Consider the following 22169-nt stretch of genomic DNA (forward strand, 5'->3'; position numbering starts at 1 on the left):
ACAATACACAGATCAAGGAACATCCCTCTCCTCTCATCTGCTGTGTGTGTGTGTGTGTGTGTGTGTGTGTGTGTGTGTGTGATTGTCCAGATGGGTACTTACTACAGTTATAGGAACCTAAATGTGTTCACTTGCTTACATTATGGGTACAAAATAGCAAGTCCACAGAAGAAATAGCACTTTTGTTTTTGTTCGGTGGGGGGGTGGTTAAAATAAATTTCCATTAAATTAAATTTAGGTTAAGGGTAAGGATTCAGCAAGTGTGAGTATTGGTCGATGAGGAGGTCAAAAGGAAATGAATGTATACAGACGCCGTGAAGTATATTGGGGTATAACTGCGTACTTGTTTTACTCAGGTATGAACATTTCAGAGACGGCTGGCTCAGCATTACGTCACTATGTAGCCCAATTGTTGCTCATTACATGTAATTAAGTATAAAGATGTGGTTTCAGGGCTGAGGTTACACTAAGGTTACTGCTAAGGTTTGAGCATGGGCCAGCAAACTGCATAATGTCTAATTAATAGAAACACGTGTGTGTGTGAGAGAGAGACTGGAAAACTAATGGTTAGTTATGATTAATAGATCTGCTGTGAATATATGAAGATTATGATGGTTAATGTGAGGAAAGCAGATGTTATATAAGCAGCATCTATGCTTCAGTTTTACATGTAATTAAGGGTTAAGATGTGGTTTTGGGGTTTAAGTTAAAATAGGAGAAAGTGGGTTCTGGGTTGAGGAAATGTATCGTCTCACACATCCTGTACAAACATGTGTGCATGTTACATCATACGTCCGTTAGCATGAGGTTCCTCCGTCACTGTAACCACAACGCCGTCTCTTTGTATGTCTCCTCTGCAGGAACAACCATGAATATTCATGTGTTCACAAAGTCCAGATCAATAAGCAGAGGTTAAAACCGGCGCGGCTCGTTGGAGTTTCACAGAGGGGACAGGATGCGACGGGGAAGGAAAACATCAGGCGACCGAGATTTGAAATAAATATGAAAGAGACGCAAGGAGACAAGAGGAGACGCTGACATTATGTCCTGAGACAGAAATATGCTGATGAGGAGAGGAAGACATGAGAGGAAATGAAGGGGGATGAAAAAAGAAAAGAGAAAGACGAGGAGGGGGGGGGGGGAAGCTGACAAGGGACGGAGAATTACAGCCACTCAAACCGACAGACTGGAGGAGAGGAAGAGAAGCCCAGCAGCTCTAAATACTTAAAGAGCCACAGCGGGCCTGGAGAAGACAGAGGGAGGAGGGCAGAACTGACCCGTCGTGTTGTGGAGATCCAACACGCAGTGGAGCAAAGCGGACAATCTCTCTGCAGCACGGGACTCCACCGTGTCCTCGCCTTTCCCTTCTATTCATTAGAAGATTTTTTTTTTTTTCTTCACTACCTTTCAGGGCTGCAGAAGAAGTGGGCCATGCACTAAATGGACAGTAAAACTTTATTTTTTTCATGTCACATCAGGACAGCGCTGCGCGGATGCGTCTGTGCAAAATAAAGGCTTTATTTTTAAGGTTTAATTACAGCTTTTCTTGGATGATTAAGAACGTGAGGCGAGGCTCAGTCATGTCGTTTATCACCACAGTATTATGTGACGTGTTTTTATATTAACAAAGCCAGAGCAGATAAAAGTAGGAAGGGGCTTCAGGTAGCTCGGCTGACGGCGGCCCGGTCTCTGTTAAGCTGTAAACCTTCGCATTAGTGTTGAAGGGAGTTTCTCAAGGACGGCCCACAAGCACTCTGATGCGAGGAAAGAGGCCGTTTGTTTCCTCACTCGGTTCTTCAGACACCGGAGCCAAGAATATTATCTTTTCCTGACACTGACCGAGTCTTCCGAGTTCAGAGCAATTTCCACTTTACAGCACACCATATAACTGGAAGACAACATAAGGGGGACATATAGCATCACGCAGTATCTCACAGTGTCAGAGATTACGGGTTTGAATCTTTTCCCCAGGACCACATAAGAACCGTGCACTTCATTACATAATAATCAAAACATTTACAACATGATAAATGGAAGGAGTCGCTACTAAAATCAATAAGAAGAAAGTTTTAAAAAGGACAATCTAGTAAAGATGATGCTATTTTGGCAAGTTCTATAACTGGTTTTGAATCAAATGAACTTCTAATATTGATGTGATCTTGTTTTAATTGCCATGTAAAGATTGTAAAGTGTAATTAACAGTCGGTGAGGGCCAAGAGTGATTAGAAAAAAAAGAAAAAAGGTGCAGTAAAAGAGAGAGAAATTAAGGTGTGCACACTGGGGAAATCCAGCCCAGGCACAGTTACAGACTGTGCGCTCACTTTTAGTAACAGGCAGTTTGGCTGGACAGCAAACACACACACACACACACACACACACATCCAGACACCGTAAGATCTAATTAAAAACGCAGTAGCAATTGTTCACAGAGGAGTTCCCATCAAAGCCTGGTTCACTGGTGATATATTCACCAGAGCTACTAAAAATGAAACAGGCATAAAAAAAAGAAACTTTAATTTTTGGGGGGAAAATTAAGCAAATTTAAATGCAACACATCACAGCAAACCAATTTCTGAGCGTGTCTGTATTAAGGATTCTCAATTCCCATGCTTAAAAGCCCGCGCTTGTTGCTTTAAACCGCTCTCGGTGTCGTTGGGAAGTGGGGTGCGACCTCTCGACGGGAGACGCACTTGAAAGAGAGCAGAAGGCGACTCTGGAGGGCCGAAAACCCAACCGGCGGCGCGTCGGCCAGAGAGCCACTACAGCTGTACAACAGGCAGAGCCCAGCGTTTTGGACGCAGACGGCAGAAAAACCCCACTAAACCGTCGGAGCGCCAGAGCCCTGCGAGCTGGCGCCCGGGCTTGGCAGGCCGGCGCCGGCGAGCCCAGCAACGGGCTGGCAGGCGCGGCGGCTGCAGAGGGAAGCTGTTGTGCGATATCACAGTGAAACAGATTGAGATTAGCCTGCCATGATCCACACAGGAGGAAAGAGGGATGGGAGAGGGGAGCGGAGAGAGACCGGGCAGCTTCTATATAATTTGGGAGGGGGTGACAGATCTTTGTTTCTCCTTTTCTTTCCGCTTCCTCTACTCACACTTTGGTTACATCCCAATTTTGCTATAATATTGAACTGATCGGCTGTCATCCAGTGCGCGAACACAAAACTCATAATTTTATCACTTCTTTATCTCCCGTCGTTGTCCGTCTCCAGTTTGGCCTCGGGCTCAGCGTAATCTCACCTCTGCGCCTCCCAGTCAACCCTCAGGGTAAATTATCCCTCATTAGAAACATAGAAGCCTTTCCCTGCCGCTTGGCGCGTCTTCATCTTCTAATCCCAACAATTATGACATCTCCCGGTGCGAAACCTCTTCCTCCGTTACTTTGTGATACTATAGGAGGCGCTTTAGCGTCCTGCAGCCAGCCTGGCACACGAAAAGAGACCGCTGGAGTGGCCTTTGATGGTATTAGCCGCAGAGAGTTTCTCTGTATGATGAAACATCCCCGCAGCATGACATTCTATGTGTCTTCTATAAATACGGCCCCGTGCTGTACGAGGAGCTCCATGTTGAGGTTTTGACAGCGGGGATTTGCTAAATTGGATTAGCCATTATCGCCAGGGATTACAAATCTGATGGCAGCAGCCGCGGGGACGGGCCTCTCGCTATATATGTGGTGATTGACAAGACTGATCGCCTCAATTATAACGGAGCTCCAGCGCTGAGTGGGCGGAGTCCCGAGGCGTGGAAGCATCGGCTGATTGGCAGGATTATTACCGCTTCAAGATGTATGGATGAAGCTTCGATTGTGCGTTGAGTCGGAAAAGCTAATTACGTTGGGTGTTGCTGTTTGGGAATCCTGCTGGAGGAGGTTGGTTTATAATAAATGAGCTGTGAGACTTCTTTCATATAAAAAAAAACATGAAATGGTTTATTGGTTAATTGTGATTTGCATGTAATTCAAGATTTCAGGGTCTCGAAAAACTGCTGATAAGTACTTTTAATGGATGATCATTTTGGAATGTATTGTCAGAATAAAGTTCTTTCATTCAATTATATCCCAGCTCATCCCGCAAATGCACATTTCACTGTTTCATGGGAATCTGTGAAGGAATAGTTTTTTTGTCCAAAGGATTCACCCCCTCACGCTTTCACTGGTCAATGCCTGCGAGATAAGGCGACAGGAAAACAAGTGTATTTTTATGGGGAAACCACCGGATGAAAGTCGCTCCGGTCTGAGACAGCACCGTGAAAATTAATGGGCGATCGCTCATTTCATTGAGTCATCTGAGTGTCATCCGAGCCAGGGGGCGCCGGGAGGACAGGGGGTTGCTGGACGAGGAGATAGGCGCCGCCCGGCAGTTGAAGGGGTAATAAAGCGGAGGCGGTGCGGGTGACCCCCGTCAATCTGCTGCTTGTTAGAGACAAATGATTGCTGGGGTGGGTCACTCTGTCAACCTCTGTTGACTTTTGTGAACCTGAAGTTATTTACTGAGCCGTGTGTCTGCGTGATAGTGTCTATAGAAATGTATGTTTTTATCATGCAACAGGCAGGAAGAGTCTGTATATCATTTCGTGTGTGTGTGTGTGTGTGTGTGTGTGTGTTACAGGAGGAGGAAGGGGATGACCGGACTCCTAAATCATGCAGCTCTGGCTTGTCACGGCACGGCGTGTTTTTGTGGAGCGTGCGCTTGCTCTTCCGTGGCCCGGTGGAATAAATAGCACTAATATCCCCCCCCCCCGTCCCGAGCATGTCACCTTCATTCGCGCACTCAGCACTCTCACTTTGCGGCATAATCCAGAAACACGTACGTACAGCGTCTTTAACCTTTATTAAGAGGTTTAACGGCACGAGAGAGGATGAGTCACGTTAATAAATCACACTCATCATAGTCTATTAAAAGTCAACAGAGATAGAAAAAAAAAATAGCAAAGAACTCTACAGGAATTCAATATTAATCAAATCAGAAGGAGGCGAGTCTGTTCTCGCAGCTAGTCGATAAAAATTCATCACTTTAGCAACAATTTCCCCTCAGGGCCAGCTAAAAAGTTCACTTAACTACATTTCTGTTTCAGTTGCAGAAACGTGACGAGCGGCAGGAAAAAAAAAAAAAAATCAGCAGGAAAATCCCCTTTTAGCTTCACGGAGCATCGTTCACGAGTCTCAAACAGCTGTACCGCTGTATCGTGGCTAAACGTTTTTGTTTGGATTCTCTCATTTCTTCCTAAAAAAGCTGTGTTTGCTTATCAAAATATAGGTAAATTGTATGAGATAGTTAACGTATTCATTCATTCACCAAGCAACAATGTAAATTATGATTTTATTTTGTTGGAAGTTATTCCATTTATTCCATTCAGTAAGTTATGTTGCTGGCCATTGCTTTTTGTATGGTGAAAGTTACCAACATGCTCAGATATGCTGCTCATCCTACAGATTTGAATATTAAGAGGTTAATCAATCAATAAACAATCGACCAGACATGTTTTCCTGGACACTTCCCCAGATCTGCCTTAGATTAAACGATTTTCTTCTTTTTCTTTTTTTTACCACACCGTGGGCTGGGATCTATTCTTCTCAAGCGTCCTCGTAGTTTTTCAAAGATTCTTTATTCAACTTCATTGCGGTTTAATGAGGACGTTTGTCAGTATCGGGAACTAATAATTACCACAGCTGATTAAATGAAGTGCTGACTTCTGACTTTCTCTTTTTGATCTTATTCTCTTTGAAACATCAGCATGAATCCCGATTGATGTACGATCGGTGTCCAGCAGTCCTGCGCACACGCCAATGTAGGGACATGAGAAAAGATAAAACTTGCGTGAGCCCTTAGTTATTGTGGTAAAGGTTTACTGAAGTGGATGAATGAGGCTTATTTTCTCATAAGTTGCTTCACAACAAGAGCGTTGGTGAAAGCTTAGCTAGCAGGAAACGAAACTAGACAACGGCAAAAAAAAAAAAAAAGCTTCAAAATGATGAAAGCTCAGTCTTTCAGTTCGGTTCCCTTCCTCATGTCTGATTGCTGATGTCTTTCACCTGTGTCTGATGGAGTGACCGTCGTCACCTGTGCCTTTGGTATAAATTGGGCCATTCTGGTCTCTTCTGGTCGTCAGTCTGTCTGTGTTAGTCTGTGTTCCAGTGTCTCTCTTTGAATTCTTTTTTCAAAGCTGCTTCAGTCTCACGTTTCTTCATTGACATGCGGGAGAAAAGTCAAAATTGCTTTGAGTGCTGGAGGCTGAATGCTGTGTATCACCGTGTGAACACGTGTTGAGTTTCAATGCTGATCAGAAGCTTATGAAGGGAGATAAGCAGAAATGATTTTGTTGTTTGTTTTTATGCCTGAGAGAGCAGCAGAAAACTAGTGATGACAAAGTGGAAAAAAACCAAGAAAAGCTGCTGTCTATGCATGTAAAGGAAATGTTTGTTGAACAACCTGGATTGATACATCATTGATAATCTACATCAAATCAATCAATGAGAAGGCGGTGATGTCGGGTTGAAACTTTCTCCCACGTCTTAAATACAGAACCTACACTTCATGCGCCGTGATCTGATGTATAACGGAAAGAGAAAACTCTGCCGTATCAACGGCGTTGCACACGTCCTCGTTTATCAACCCGGCACGCCTGTAGCCTCAAACAAGCCGTTGTTCATTCCTCGAACATCCTACAGCTCTCCAGAAATAATCCATTTCTAAAGAGTGTTCAGGGAGAGAAAAGATAGAGGGCGTGTGTCACGAGGGTTTAGCTCTCATGAAGTATTGATCGCCGTTTTTCATCTGGTTTTTCCCTAAGCTCTCGTACACCTTCTCAGAGAGAAGGAAAAGGAGGAGGATCTGTGGTACAGTGCCACGACTGAAACACACAAACACACACACACACACACACACACACACACTTCGACCAGCTGTTGGAGCGCTTTAGCTGAACGTATGCCTGACAAACGCTCAGAATCCGACTGTGAACGTACACACCATTCACTGGAACGTGGCGGAAATTATGCACATACACAAACACAAGTACAAATAAAGCAGGAGGCGCAGGCAGATGCCCCACGGCGAGGGACCGGCGCCATAAATATTCATACACTCCCGTGATTGCAGGAATGTAAATAAGTCAACAGTCGTGAAATTGGCGGCATCTGGTCACTCTGGCGAAAGAAGAGAAGTCGGAGATGAAGACGGGAGGAAAGGGGAGGGCAGGAGGTGGCGGGTTAAGAGGACTAGGTTGAAAGAGAGGAGAAGGCTGAAGGGTGGGGGGTCTGATCGGCCAGATTATTTTCCACTTTCAGCATAATGGCTCTCGCACGGATTCACGCGCAATTACTTAATGATAAATATCCTGGAGAGCCCACTCGTTTGGCATTCTTCGGCTGGAGAGCAGCAGCTGGAGGAGAGAGGAACATCTGTTTTACATGAGAAGAGCTAACGCCTCTCAGGGTGCCGCAGGATCACAGGTTGATGCCGCTTGGAAGTCGGCGGCGGTGCGCTGTGAAGCCAGAGAGCAATTTGCTGCTGTAACCAGGCTCTACCACGGCTTTTAAAACTGCTGAGATCAGCAGTGTTTTGTTTTTTGTTTTTTTTTAATCTATAGCTCCTCCAATGATGGACGTGAATGTTGAAGCTTCTGTTTAACTGAATGAATCGTGAAACTTCCACTATGTCTTGATTTTGTTGTTTAAGGTCTTATACTTTCGTACTTTAAATAAATTTTGGTGGTCTATCTTCGTCAGCTAAACTGGCTGCATGGCTGCAAGGTTTGAACACAGTTCGGGTGCTGTTGGGTGGCGGAAGGGAAGGGGGGTTTGAATATTTTGAGGGGAAAAAAAAAAAAATTAAAATATAAATTACCGTGAGAGTATTTGCCGTTATCTGTAGAAGATGGCTTTTTGCTCGCGCTGAGCTGAGCCAAACTCGCCCGTGCAGCCTTGACCAGGCTATGCATGCATAAGTAACCGCGGTGCTGATACTGTGCTGGGAGGCAGACGGGAACTCGTGCAATCTGCGCCGGAGCACTTATCATCTGTGTTCAGTATGTGAAGTCTGAAACCTAATGCGGCACACCGCCTGCAGAAAACTCTTGCTCCGACTGTGCAGTGTTTGTTTAATCTTTTTTTTTTTATGTCGATATTTTTAAAGGGGGCGGCACCGTTGGTACAGTTTTTTTTGTGCTGCCTCAGGTGCTTTGATTTGTACAGTCCAATTACATGCAAGTGTGGTGCACGATTCTGAATCGGCATGAAAAAATTAAAAAGAATGACTGTGTGTGTAAGTGTTGTGATGGCTTGTGTGTCCTGTCGCAACACTTTTCACCAGAGTCCCACCCTTGGTTTACCAATGAATGAATGTCGGATCTTGACTTGACTTTTTAGAGACGGCATGAACTCGCACTGAAAGTTCAGATGTGGTCGGAAGTGTGAAAAAAATTCAATGAGAACCACAAAAAGACAGTTTGAACAGCTGGCATCACCTCATATCAAACATTTTTCAAGTGATAATTATGAATTTATTCCATCTAAATCAAAGTAAACCGACTTTTGATATTTCCTCTCTGGAATAACTGAGGCGCATAAAGGAGAAGAAACAGGAGGACCTCCGTGGAAGGGGATCGGCACAGCTGTCCTTACAGCACATTATAGTCCTGTAGTGCTCCAGCAGAGGTGTGTGTGCATGTGTCCAAGGTCTGTAGTGATTGATGTTCCTTCAGAGGCCTCGGGGCTTTGGGGACCGCAGATATGACCTCTGCAGAGGTGAGCGGATCAGCAGCTCCGCTATGACTGACTGCCTACCTGGAGGAACGCTCTCCATGCCTTCAGTGACCTTCTCCTGCATGGAACGCACACAGGACACTGTGTGCACGGGGGGGGGGGGGGGGGGGGGGGGTTGAACAGTGCAGGCGTGCACAAAAACGTGTGCCCTAATGTTCAGGCATCTCCAAAAAAAAAAAAAAACATGAAGTGGACAATCTTGTCTTCCCAGAAAGGTAACGGTCTGATTACCAAGAAGGTATCTTGGATTTCTGCATCCAAAGCGAACCACTCTCAGCAGAGTCTTTCCCCTGTGATGTAGTTATAACACAGTACGTCTCGTGCACTGTCCTTCAAACACAAATACACACATGCACACACACACGAATACAACTTTTGGAGAAAGCGCGCACCCACAGGTGTGCGACGAAGCAAAAACAATCACTAATGAAAACAGCATCGCTCTCTACGCACAAAATGAGCACGTATGAGTGTGTCGCCTGTCTTCTCTCACAAGGTCAGATGGTGTGTGTGTTGGGGGGTGTGTGTGTGTGTGTGTTAGAGGACTTCATAAGTTGATACTGTGACACCTGCCTTTTCCAGCATGAGCATCTATTAAGCTGATGCTGTAGATGCTGTTGGACAGACACAGTAAAGTAAGTGTTAACAGCCAGCAAACACACACACACACACACACACAATTGAAGGTGGAGGTCCTAAATCTTCATCAGCAGTGCCAGCTTGCCTGAGGATCAGAGCAGAGAAAGCTCACTGATGAATGACTCTATATTAGAGAGCGTCTACAAAAAGGAGGTGGAGGAGTGTGTGTTCGTGTTCGTGTGTGTGCGCGCATTCATCTGTGTGAGGATATTCGCTTTAGTACTAATGTTCCAGGAGGGATTAGCCTCAAGCTAATCAGGACAGCATGGTGTGATTAACCCCAGTGTGATTTAACAAATCAGGGACATGTACAATCACAAAGTAAATATCCTCTTCAGATGACACACACACACACACACACAGTCTGCACATAATGCCTTCAATATTTACACCACTGCAGGATCACAGATTTCTTGATTTCAGCTTCCAGATTGAGGGAGTTCATACAAATCCAGAGGAATGAGATGTTACTGAGTCAACATGTAAACTTCTCCTCCCTCTCCTGCCAGAAGTATCACACTCAGTGGGATCAATTGCAGAAATCAAATTGTCACAAATCTGATCTGATTTAAAGGAATCGGATCCATAGATCTCAGTCCAGCTTCAAGCTGTTGACCCACTGACTCAGCAATAGGCTCTATTTATCGATCCTGACTCTGCTCTTTCTGCTGTTCTCTCAACCAGCGATGATGTTGATCGGATCAACATCGCTTGGATTTCATTGTATCCGTCATTGCGCCACAGATTCCCCTGTGTTCACCCTAACTCGTGTAATTCTCTGGCTCCGTGCGCCTCAGAAGGAGACGGGAGGCGGCGAGCTGTGACAAATGACATTACAATTGATTGGCTGGAGCAATAGATTGATGGGTTGACTGATCAAGTCATTGACCCCCTCATGAGATTCTGTGCGTACTCTGAATCCAGACAGGCTTGTGAGGAGCAGATAAATCAGAGATCACAAAATAGAAGAGCTCAAAATGGTGAAAATTTGAATAAAACTGAACAACGTCACTGATTTTATTTCACTATTGTCAAAAAAAAAAAGAAAAAAAAAAGAAGAAGCATGTATTAATGTTTACCTATCAACCCATAAGCAGACACTTCTAAAATAGTTGAACAGGTTGCATTTATTCATCCCTAAAGTTTCATCTAAGGCCCTATGCTGGGGTTTCAGATCAGTTCTGCTTTAGAAAAAAAAAAAATCCTCCACAAGGTCCAGATAAGGAGGGAGAACATAGGAATTTAAGCCTGTTTGTGGCGGCGGGGATGTGTTTGTTTCATAATCTGATCGTACTCTAAAGAATCGTTCCTTTTTTTAGACCGAGGGCTTCTTAGTGCAGCAGCAATTTCTGCTTTCAAGCCTTTTACTGCTTCGTTGGCTTTAGATAGAGAAGCGAGAAGGTTGTGGGTTCAATGAGTAACTGGGGATCGGAGAGACTTAGCTGGGAAGATCGTCTCATAGATGCAAAGGGTTCAATGATTTCTTGATTTTTTGAGCAAGTTATTGTGCAGATATTCAATCACATTCAGCTCTAACATCTGTATTAAAGCTATTAATGTATCTTTCATTAAAATGGGTTCAGGGTTAGGGTTTCTGTTTTGATCTTAAGTTGCTTTTAGTCTTTTTAAAACTTCCAACTTAGCTTGAAGAAAGCTGGAAAAAAAAGCTCATTTTATTTCAGATATTTCGTATCTACTAGACTAAGATACCAGTAATTCCAAATACCTTATGCTGAGGTGCATAAATATTGATGCCAATGTTCTTGGCTGTTATTTAAATGTGTTTTTACAGCTAATAACAAGATCAATAAGTTATCCCTGAAACTGTGTGTCGCGCCGCGCTGTTCCCGCTCACACACTCTGTTCCCTCCCACCTGTCTGTGGCAGGTGCTTCTTCCTCCTCCCACTTCCATTGACAGAATGTGCAGCAGACATTGAGTGTGTGTGTGTGTGTGTGTGTGTGTGTGTGTGTGTGTGTTGTAGCCCCTCGCAGTGAGTGAGTGAGTGTGTGTGTATGTGTGTGTGTGTGTGTGTGGGGTTTTCTGGCCTGCCGTCACACGCTGCACAGCCCCCTCTCTGCGGGCGTCCCTCCCTGCTCTGTTTCATTCACGGCGATGCAGCGAGATGACTCATCCTCCGGCGTGAAAGGCGCCAGTAGCTCTCTATGTTCATCTGGGCTCCTTCATCCAGTCTGCATCGCTCTCTCGCCGTCCTTCCCGTGGTCTCCTTCCCCTCCGTCTTACACACACACACACACACACTCTCCCTCTCCGTCTCAGTCTTTGAGGCACCGATCCGTGGCTGGGCTCCATCACATGCAGACGCTGATGGACAGAGGCAGTAAGCGGCTGCGACAAAGGAGCACGCGTTATATATGCAGATGAAGCCATCTGGCAGTCACCTCATGTCACCTCGCCGAGACCGACGCTCTCTCGCACCCGTCGGCGGACACCACAGCGGTGGACACAACCGCCGCGGCGCCGGCGCTTTTGTGGTTGACTTGAGCTCACATCACACTGGGGACAAAACGCTCTTTCACAAAGTGACACCATGGGAAATCTGTTGAAACCCGGTTTGATTCTGAGCCCGGGCCTTTCAGCAGGATATCAGAAAGGAAAGGCTGCAGACTGCATAGTTATAGAAGATGAATGAAGTTTTTCCCATAAAAAAAAATCCTATTCATGTCGTCAGTGAAGGTGAGAAATAAAAACTGAGGAGAAGCACCATCGGTATTTCCAGAAGTTCAACGAACTGGCGCATTGCATTGCGCCTCACATCCAGCACCAAAGAATCTCCGGCAGATCTCCGGTTGGTGTAGCAGAAAGGCTCGCAGTGACTTCGCGCTTCTTGACTTCGGGATCTTCACAGCAGAGCATAGCTGCCAGCTACAGGCTGGGCTGTAGCTCGGTGTCAGCCATCGTCCCCGAGGTGTGCCGGGCTTTGTGGAGTGCGCTGCGGCCGGAGTTTGTTGCTTTCCCGTCGCCTGCGCAGTTGGCAGACGTTGGGCGAGATTTCTGAAGGATCTGGAACTTTCCATTGTGTTTGGTGGGAAACGTTGAGATCAAAGCACCAAGGAATGCTGGCAGCGACTTCTTCAATTACAAGAGGGCGCACTCCATTGTGCTAATGGCGGTTTTTGACACGTATTATCGCTTCACAATGGTAGACGGGGCGTATGGTCCTGAAAGCGACAGCAGCATCTTTCAGGAGAGAGGTGTCGGCTCCACTCTGCTTGGTGGGAAACTGCAGATCCCACCTCCAGCGAACCTGCCAACGCCTGATAGAATGTTTGACGGCGTTAAGGAAGCGGTGCTTTAACGTGTTGACGCACCCAGCCCTAATTTCTACATGTAGTTTATTAGCTCCGCTGGTAACATATAAGCCTGTGCTCACCCAACTAACTTAAGCCCCTGTGTTTAACTCTCATCAACAGGTGGACAAACAGAAACGAAGAAAAGTCTCCAGTCCCTGAGACCGCTGACAAACCAGCGTTAAAAAAACATGTAAAAGCACAAAATAAACATGTGGCATGTGGCCTCCTCTGTTTGATTTGTGTCTTCCTTTTCTGTCAGTCTCACAAACTGTCATCACCTCTTTGAAACTTTCATTCTAATAGTAAAGTCACCAAGTTTGTCTTTAAGTCGACTGCTCTTGCTTCACATATGAATTTTTTAAACACAACTTTGAACACTGTTTTGAAACATGTATTGGCTTGATGTACTAACATCTACAACACTTTTACACCTTATCTGTGTTTTCCCTCGGCACATGTTCAACCCAGAGTTTCTGATCTTTTTGTTTTTTTTCCCCTCAGACTTACATCTAACTTATGTCGAACACACAATCAACAACCAAGCCGAGTTGACTCGACAGCAGCGGGGTGGAGTCGAGCCGAGTAGAGTAAGAGAGGGAGAAACAAAGAACAGGAATCACCCATAGGAAGACGGGGAAAACCCAACAGATGAAAAAAAAACAAAGAAATAAAAAATAATAATAATTGCGAAAAGATAGATAGACGCCCCAGTCCTCTCCCCAACCAAAATCTGACGAGTGGACCAAGGACATGAGGATCTATGGAAAGACTTCGTTCTTTTAGCTGTAAAAGTATAAAACTCACTCTGGAAAATACAAACACGAACTACAGAAGCACTCGGAAAACGCAGACCTGAAAGGACTTAAAAACACAGTAAACCCTTTTATCTGTGTGTGATATATTGTCCTTCAGCCATAAACGAACACACACTTACCTCGAGGAGACATCTAAACACTGAATTGTATGCATGCAAACTGTAGTACATTAAATACAAAATGGTGACACGCAGTAAAAGCTCGCCATCTTAGAGACTTGTGGTACTCGGCAATTACAATGAAATAGTGGTACTAAGTAAAAAACACTAAACACTAGGTCATTAGAACAACTGCTTGCATAACATGATGTCTCATTACAATATGGAAGAAATGTTACTGAACTATTTTCATTGGTCATCATTTTCTGTCCAGACCGACTGGACACTAAAATTAATGCTGGCTCATCTCATAAATGCGCCACACTAGCTGGATGTCCTAATCACTGTTCTAAACTCTACCAGTAACCATGGACATAATGTGAACTCCACCTTTTTAAAACGGATGTAACAATTACAAATTGCACCGATTAGTGTCTTTAGCAATCCCTTTATAAATACACGCCTCGGTTATTACCCTTGATGGTGGCTGTGGATTTTTGACTCAGAGTTAAAGCAGGAAAATAAACCTGGTGTTTGTGTTCAGTGTACTATCATTTAATTATTAAATGTGCAAAGTATAAAAGTTGTGTAATTGGTAATTTTGGATGCTTTTTTTAGGTTTGGACAGAAAAAATTTACATGAAAATTTACATGAAAGAAAAGATTTAACATTTCTATTCCGTCTAATTTAATGGAGCTTTTTGTTGTGTCTTAATATCTCCTTTGGGGTTTGGAGTTACCTGCCACTAATCCTGACATAACTTTAAATTTTTGTACCCTGTGGTTGGATGCAGGACATTCTGTGCAAATGTAGTGGGAGTACTGAGCAGACTGAAACGCAGCAGGGAGTTTTACTGTTTTATTAACACACAATATATTACCAGTGCACTCGATAATAAATATATGTACATATGTAAACATTTAAAACTCTTGGTTTGTGTGGATGCTAAACATCCTGGACTTTCCAGTCGTCCAAGACAAGCTGTTGGACGTTACCATGGACCTTCAGTTTTGCGTACATCTTTTGTTCGCTTTTGAGGCGCTTCAGCGTGTTCACTATTATTTGGCAAAATGGCAGATTGCCATCCTCGTCCAAAGAGGGATCCTGCAGATTCACACCAAGAGCAGGTCTCCATGTTCATACCCTCGACATAAACGACAGCATGTATGATACGAATAAATCAGCTAAAGGTGTCCGACCATTGGCTCATGGCTGACCTCTTGTGGGAAGTTCGAGTTGGTCTGTCTGCGCTTTATGAAGCCGGACAGCTACTCAAACGTCATCACCACTCCTGCTGGTCGTCTTCCCCCTGGCTTTCACGTTGCGGTCACGAAGACACTTCCATTTTTTTTCCAATTTCTGCCCACGAGTTTTTGGCCTTTTTAATGTCCTTAAATTCTCTCAGCACTGGGTTGTATATATGCGGGTATAGCCGGATGGCCTCATAAAGTCGCTCTTTGAAGTCGGCCTCCAACTTCTTCGTAACCTGCGCCGTTGTGGTGGTGCAGGAGAACACTCCGGTGCATGAGTGACAGAGTCTGGCACATGCGCGACAGATAAAGCCACTTGGCGCATGCGTGACTACCGTGCGGATTCGGCGCGTACGCGCAGCGCAGTCACAAAATTTGGGCTGTGCGCGGACATCCGCGGATCGATCAGGAATTCATGACGATTTTTACATCACAGTGACCAATGCACAGTGTAAACTGGGCAATGTGCATTGTGGGCAATCACTGAAAGGGGCGCGCCATGCACTCCATATACAGCGTTCATAATCAGCAGCGTTTACATTATTTCCTCTGTCTTTCTGTAACCTCATTATTTATTGGCATCCAGGCTCTTGTTATTATTAATGTCTTTATTAATTGTGCATTCAGTTTAAAATGTGGATTAGATTGTGTCAGATCTTTGTATTTCCAGAGGGTGTCATTCATCAAGTCTTTATCTGTGCAACTAAATTATGTTGTGTCACAACAGATCAACGCTTCACACGAACCCATTACATTCCTTTAATGGTCCCTCGACGCAGCGGAAGTGTGAAAAGGATTCAGTGTTTTCATCGTCAGCTTTCCATTTACATGCAGAAGCAGAAGTGCACATGTTTTTCCTCTGTGTGTGTGTGTGAGTGAATGTGTGTGTGTGGTGTTCCCAGGAACATGCGCCCAGAACACACGTCTGTGAGTGTGAACATCGTTCTGCACTTCGAGAGCTGCAGCGGCGTGAGAAATGGAGGGACTTGCTAATAAAAGCTGTGCAGCTCTGTAATTCCCGCGTATGTTTGTGTTGCCGAATTGCTTCGTATTACCAAGTCAGAAGAAATAATAAATTACCCCCAAGCCGGTGCGTCCTATCTCCAACGCGCCGCTGTGCCGTTTTTTTTTCTGATGGAAGTGCAGAGCAGTAAAAGGTGATATTAGGTTTGGAGCATTACTTCAGATTATATTTCCACATTTTTCTCCTTTTCTGCTCCTTTCATCTGTTTCTATTATCTCTCCCTGGAGTAATCCACCTCTCCTCCAATCAGGTTTCCCCTTGTTTCCTCCTTTACTCCACCTCCTCTGAGCAAGAGAGAAAAAAAAAACCAGAAAAAAATGGATGACCTGCCTTTTTAAATGGTATCTGGGATGTGTGTTTAAGCACATATAAAAGGTCTTTACACCACTTATGAGGTCCGTGCACGTGAATGCATTGATCTACTGTGCACGTGTGCATTTTGGGGGGGAAATTATTTTCACAAACCCACACACACACACCTCTCACTCCTTTTGCCCCTCACTTAGCTCAATGTCAATAAGAACGAGGACTAAACACACACACACACACACGCACACTCTCACACACAGATACACACACACACAAAATCAATTATACATTTTCCCAGGAACACGTGCGCCTCAAGCCAAACACACAATATGAAGTACACACACACACACACACACACACACACACACAGAATGTGAATGAAATAAGACACGTGGTGAAGTTAAATGGATTTCTAATGTGATGCCCGGCCCCTCCACTCTCAAGCAAATTGTGTGTGTGTGTGTGTGTGTGTGTGTGTGTGTGAGAGAGAGAGAGAGAGAGAGAGGTGTATTCCCATTCATGTGAGAGAGGAGATTTCAGAACCATGCGTGCTCAGGCACACAAACACACACTCACACAGGTATTGCTCAGAGTCCTATTAGACTGAGTGCAAGATAAATACAGCTGGTTTTCAGAATTATTCATGTCTTCTGCTCCTCTGGCCTGAGCAGGATGTGTGTGAGAGGAAAAACGCAGCAGCACGGGGGGGGGAACGAGGCGATCACAGAGAGAAGAGATGACGGCAGCAGGCTGGCCTGCGGTGGGGGGGGGGGGGGGGGGGGGGGGATGAGTGACGGCTGAAAGCTGAGTTTGATCACAGGTTGCGGCGCTGAGTAGTTCCGGGTGCTCGTAAAGTCCTGTAAATGCCAAAATTTGGATTTTCAGAGATTTTGAAGGTGATGTTATAATTTGATTTAAAAAATTGACATTTTGAGAATGACGTTACGGCCACACGCTCATAAATCAGATGATCGTCAGGAAATATGGCACTTTTAGATGCCTCATCTCAAAAAGAGATATTGAAGGTTGAATGTTATTATAGGTCAGCATAGGCTGGTTCTTTTCCAGGTTTAAAGGCCTTCAAGAACTAATAATGACCAACAAGATGAAAACGTGCTGTAGAGCAACTATGATTGACCTCTTTTCAAGTGTTTTATTTGGTCTCTGTTATAAATGAAGCCTAAAACAGCATGAATACCATGTGACAAATATGAAACAACCCATGATTCAACAGGAACACACTCACAGCTCCAATAGACGCCTTCCCAGTGCCTGTAGCGGCTAGTGAATAATTACAAGCTGTTTTCATAAATAAACTATTCAAGATGCTACGGGGGAAGCATTTGTTGTAAGGTCATGAAATGAGGACAAGCAGCCAAGGAGATGGATCATCCTAACGTCTCGATTGATCCCCGTGGCGGAGAGCAGTTTATCCCGACTCGGAAGGGGTCACGTGTCAAGTCGAGTCCGCGGCAGGCGCGAGCGCTCAAGCGCTCGGCATTTGCAAGTTGAAGATTTTAATCCCTCCACCTTTTCCCCTCCTTTTTTTTTTTTTTTTTTATGCTCCATCTGTAAACTTTGCTCAAGCAATTTCACTTCAAAGATAGCGAGGCCGTGACCAATTTCCCCGGCTCGTCTCAGATTCCCTTCGCGATGACGGTAATTACACACAGATTTAATTAATGTGGGAACAGGAAGGGAGGAGCAGGAGGGGTCTTTGAACTGTACGCTTGGAGTAGACGGAGGGAGACGATTTAAAAGAAAAAAAAAAGAGAGATTAGCGAGAAAAGGCAGAATGAGGTATTTTAGATCACAAATGTGAGTCTGAACTGAGGCCAGTAATCTCTGGAGGATCCATCATGTTTCAGTGGCTCATCGGTCCCCAACTGTCTAATTGTTTTCTTGCTTCTTCTCGTCACATGTGCCTCGGCGTCTTTCCTCCCCGCTTTCCTTGGCTGCAGAAGCAAAAGGGAGAAGGAAAGAAAAAAAAAAAAAAAAAAAAAAAGCAGACGGCACACGACAACTCCTGAGTCAGCAGCCGCTACCTCTGGAGAATAATAAAACGGGAGGATAATTCAGCGCTGACGAAGGCCTAATGAGGGATGGAGGGGAGCGCCGGAGAGGAGGAGGGCGCAGGTGGTGTGTCGTTCATGTGAGACCTTATGAGAAGGAAAGTTTGAGGAAAGTTTATTAAAAAAAGATCATTTTATATCTACTTAAAACTTCAAGAAGTTTCATTTAGCCTCCTGCAGATATTAAGTTTTTCTGTAGCGCTTTCTTTTTGGCCGTTTTGAATGCTTTTCCTCCACTTGATCAGTCTTGGGATTCAGTGTCTTGCTCAAGGACACTTTAACATGTGGAGACGGGGGAATCAAACCTGCGATCCTCCACTTAATAGTTCAAATATTTGAATTTCCAAATGTTGTTCTGCCTTGCAGGAGAGAAGACATCAAAAGCTTTCCTGTCAGACCACTTTGCTTTGCTCCTTTCAATTCTCACAAACTTCTTTGATAGTGTTGGAGTTGAAGTGATTCCTCTGCGGTTTCCTTCTGTTGCTGTGATCATGTGTGCAGCAGCACCCAGCAACTGTGTGAAAAACTCATGCATGAACAGGAAGAATGTGCAAACTGCACGAGTACAGTACCAACCTGCGGACTTGGGAGGAATAAAGTGTGATTAAAACACATGTAATGACTGTAAACCTGTAGATTTGTGTGTCATTTATATAAAATGGTCTGTTTTAAAGCAGTGAAAGTGAAAGCTCATAATTACATAGAAATCTGGTGACAAATGATCAGGAATCTGAAATGTAATGTCGAGAAACACATTTCCTGCAATGCATCGTCTGCACCTCCTCGTGCATCTGATGCCAACCTGCAAACTGCAAAGCCAAAGCAGAGCAGAGGAGGCGGGGGGCTGATCAATGGAGGTAATTGTGTCCAGTGACAGACATGACTGGCAGCATTACAATCACCTGCCTCGTCAACAAGCTCCTACAGAGACAAAAAAAAAAAAAATCCCTCCACACACAAACACTCAGCAGATCCTTCACCTCCAGGAAACTCGGCGTGAGTCTGAACTAATCACAACACCAACAGGAGAAGTCCTCGTGTCAAGAGCAGCGGGAAAACACTCGGCACGAGGAGCGAGCACTTACCACAAGATTCTACTTTTGAGATGCGAAAGCGAGAGGCGGCAGGCCCGACGCTCTCTGGCCAAGCCACAAAGTCAACAGCATCGACTCTGGTGTCGAAAATCAATGAGCACAAAAATCATTTTGGCATCTTTTTCTCCGGCGTGAAGCCAAACGCGTGAGATTTCATCTGTGTGGCACAGTCTCATCTGAGAAAGACAGTTAGTTTCATCTTAACATGCAGCAGAAAGCCGAGTTGACCTTTAATGGAAGAACAATAACAACAACAACGCAGGCGGATGTTTGAAACCTCGTGTTAGATTTTACAGATATGTGAGTTTTCACACCATCTTGGACAAACGAGTATCAGCTGCTAAACGTTGGCGACTTCACATAATGAAGTGTGTGTTTGCAGTTTGCTGAATGTGGCTGGACGCTCGGTGTGTATCCATGTGGTCAATGGTTTCTGTTTACACTGGAAGACAGTTCATGTTGACATGGAAACCGCAGAGGAGGCTGCAGATATTTGAGATGTAGAAACCCGGATTAGGTGTGAGGAGACACTGTGAATGTGAGACAGTCTTTCTCTGTGGTGGTATTGTTCTCATAAGGATCAGTACTCGGAGGACTTTTTGAGTTTTGTTTGCGGATTGAGGAAACTTTTCTGAAATGCTGTAACAGCGCATGTCAACCACCGCCCGAGTAACCAGTGAACAATAAAGGCTCGGCCACTCTGAGTGAGAAGTCATATTTTTGGGGAAACTATCAGATGACCTCACACAGAGATGAGAAATGAAATGTTCTCATAATTGACGGTGAGCCTGTAATTTTAGGTAGTCACATCCTAAAATCACATTTAAAGTCAGCGGAGTGAAGCAAGGACAAGTGTGATGCTGATTTATATTATATTTCCTAAAACCAAATATGTTTTCTTAGGGTTTCTGTTGGAAAGCGCTGCCCATCCATCCAATAGAGACTGTACCTCTTTTGGTCTGGGAGCAGTTTTGGATCCCCCTAGAGGAGCTGTAGAAAACTGCAGGGGGGGGGGCAGGTTGTCTCTGTCCCTGTGGTCGCCTAGTTGTCCCTACATGCTGAAGGCAGAAAAGACGCAGGCTGAATGAAAAAATAAAGATTTGCTCAACATATTCAACACACTTCAACTTTGATACTTTTTTTTTGTGGCTTGGATGAAACTGGAGCATGGTGGCGGCAGCATCATGCTTTAGGGCTGCTTCTCAGCAACAGTTTCAAATAAAGCCACGTGATGTGTTTTAAATCCTGCATGCAGAGAACCAGATGTGTGTCCATGCCCGCCATCCCTCCATCAGTTCACACTTTCCTTGTGAACACACCATATATATCGTCATACAAGCTCTTACATGGTCAGAAGGCTGCAGTTCGAAGGGGTTTTACGGCAGACCCAGCGTGCAAAGCCAACCGAGAACTATTAGCTTAATGACGTGTGATTTACTGTGGAGCTGCGGTTTTCCACAGCTGAGCCGGAGAGGAGAGCAGAGCCGAGCGGCGTACAGTACAAGGGCAAAAGGTGGGGAGACACCCACGTCGCGCGCCCTGCATGAAATCAGTGCCGAGATGCAGTCTCTCTCTCTCTCTTTCTCTCTTGCTCGCTCGCTCTCTCTCTCTCTCCTGGATGCCCTCCCTCATTCTGTCCCTGCAAACTCCTCATACACGTGATTCAATAATGGAGATTAATGCACACTGGCACCGGAACAAGTTTCGCACACACAAACAGGGAGCAGGGCTGAGAGTGTGTCAATGTACAACCGTGTGTGTGTGTGTGTGTGTGTGTGTGAGTGCTGGGGTGACCAGAGAGGAGAAAAACGGGGACACGGATGAAGGATTGCGGCGGCCGTGTTGGAGCATCGTGCTCGGCGCACTTCCTGAATCCAAAACGACCATCCGATCGTTACTCAGTGTTTGGACCTCACGTGTACATACACACACACACACTTTACAGGGACACACCGGCGCCCAACGGGGACGTGTGTTCACCGGACGCACACGCCGGCGTGTGCGTCAGGTGAACACACGTCCCCGATCGGCTCCGGTTGCTCGGTGACAGACTGCTCGACGGCTATGGAGTTACAGCCTGGCCTCGTTCAGCACGCCAATACGCACACACAGACACACACAACTTTTGTGACCACAAACAGGCCGCCGCAGGGCTCGAGGTTACACTGGCCTATTTACAGGGAAGATTAGGTTACGAGCAGCAGGTAGGGAACAGAGCTGAAAACACGACCAGGGAAACGTTTCAGCTGAGGTCAGTTTGAGATACAATGACAGAAGAGAGATCTCCGTCGATGTGTTGAGAAAATCAGCCAGTGTAAGTGTTTCTGAAGCCTTAGTTACATATTGGAGCCTGATATATTTTACTAAATTACTCACAAAGAGATGTGAACAAAAGAGAAACTACAAGACTAATCACAAACTGTAGCAGACGACTCAGCAAGACAAAAAGATCCGGCTAGACGCAATAATGACAGCCATAAATGATCACTGGCACCCAGCTGGGTACAACAGCGTTGGATCAAAAACTTGCAAAAACCAATAACAAAGGGAGAAATACGGAACAATTACAGATGAGACGTGAAGAAAACCTCCAGAGAGAAACACAAAATGGATTAAAATGACACTGCAATGACTTTTTCGAGATGTAAAGTGATAATAATATATCTAAACAAATAAACCGAGAACCATGATCACAAAGAGCCATGAAAGGGAAATCCAAAATGATTAAAGCCATAGTTTTAAAAACAAAACATAAAGATGTTTCATTATACCAAAGAAAGAAACCATTAGAGGC

The sequence above is a fragment of the Salarias fasciatus genome, chromosome 3 (assembly GCF_902148845.1).
Source record: "Salarias fasciatus chromosome 3, fSalaFa1.1, whole genome shotgun sequence".
NCBI lineage: Eukaryota > Metazoa > Chordata > Actinopteri > Blenniiformes > Blenniidae > Salarias > Salarias fasciatus.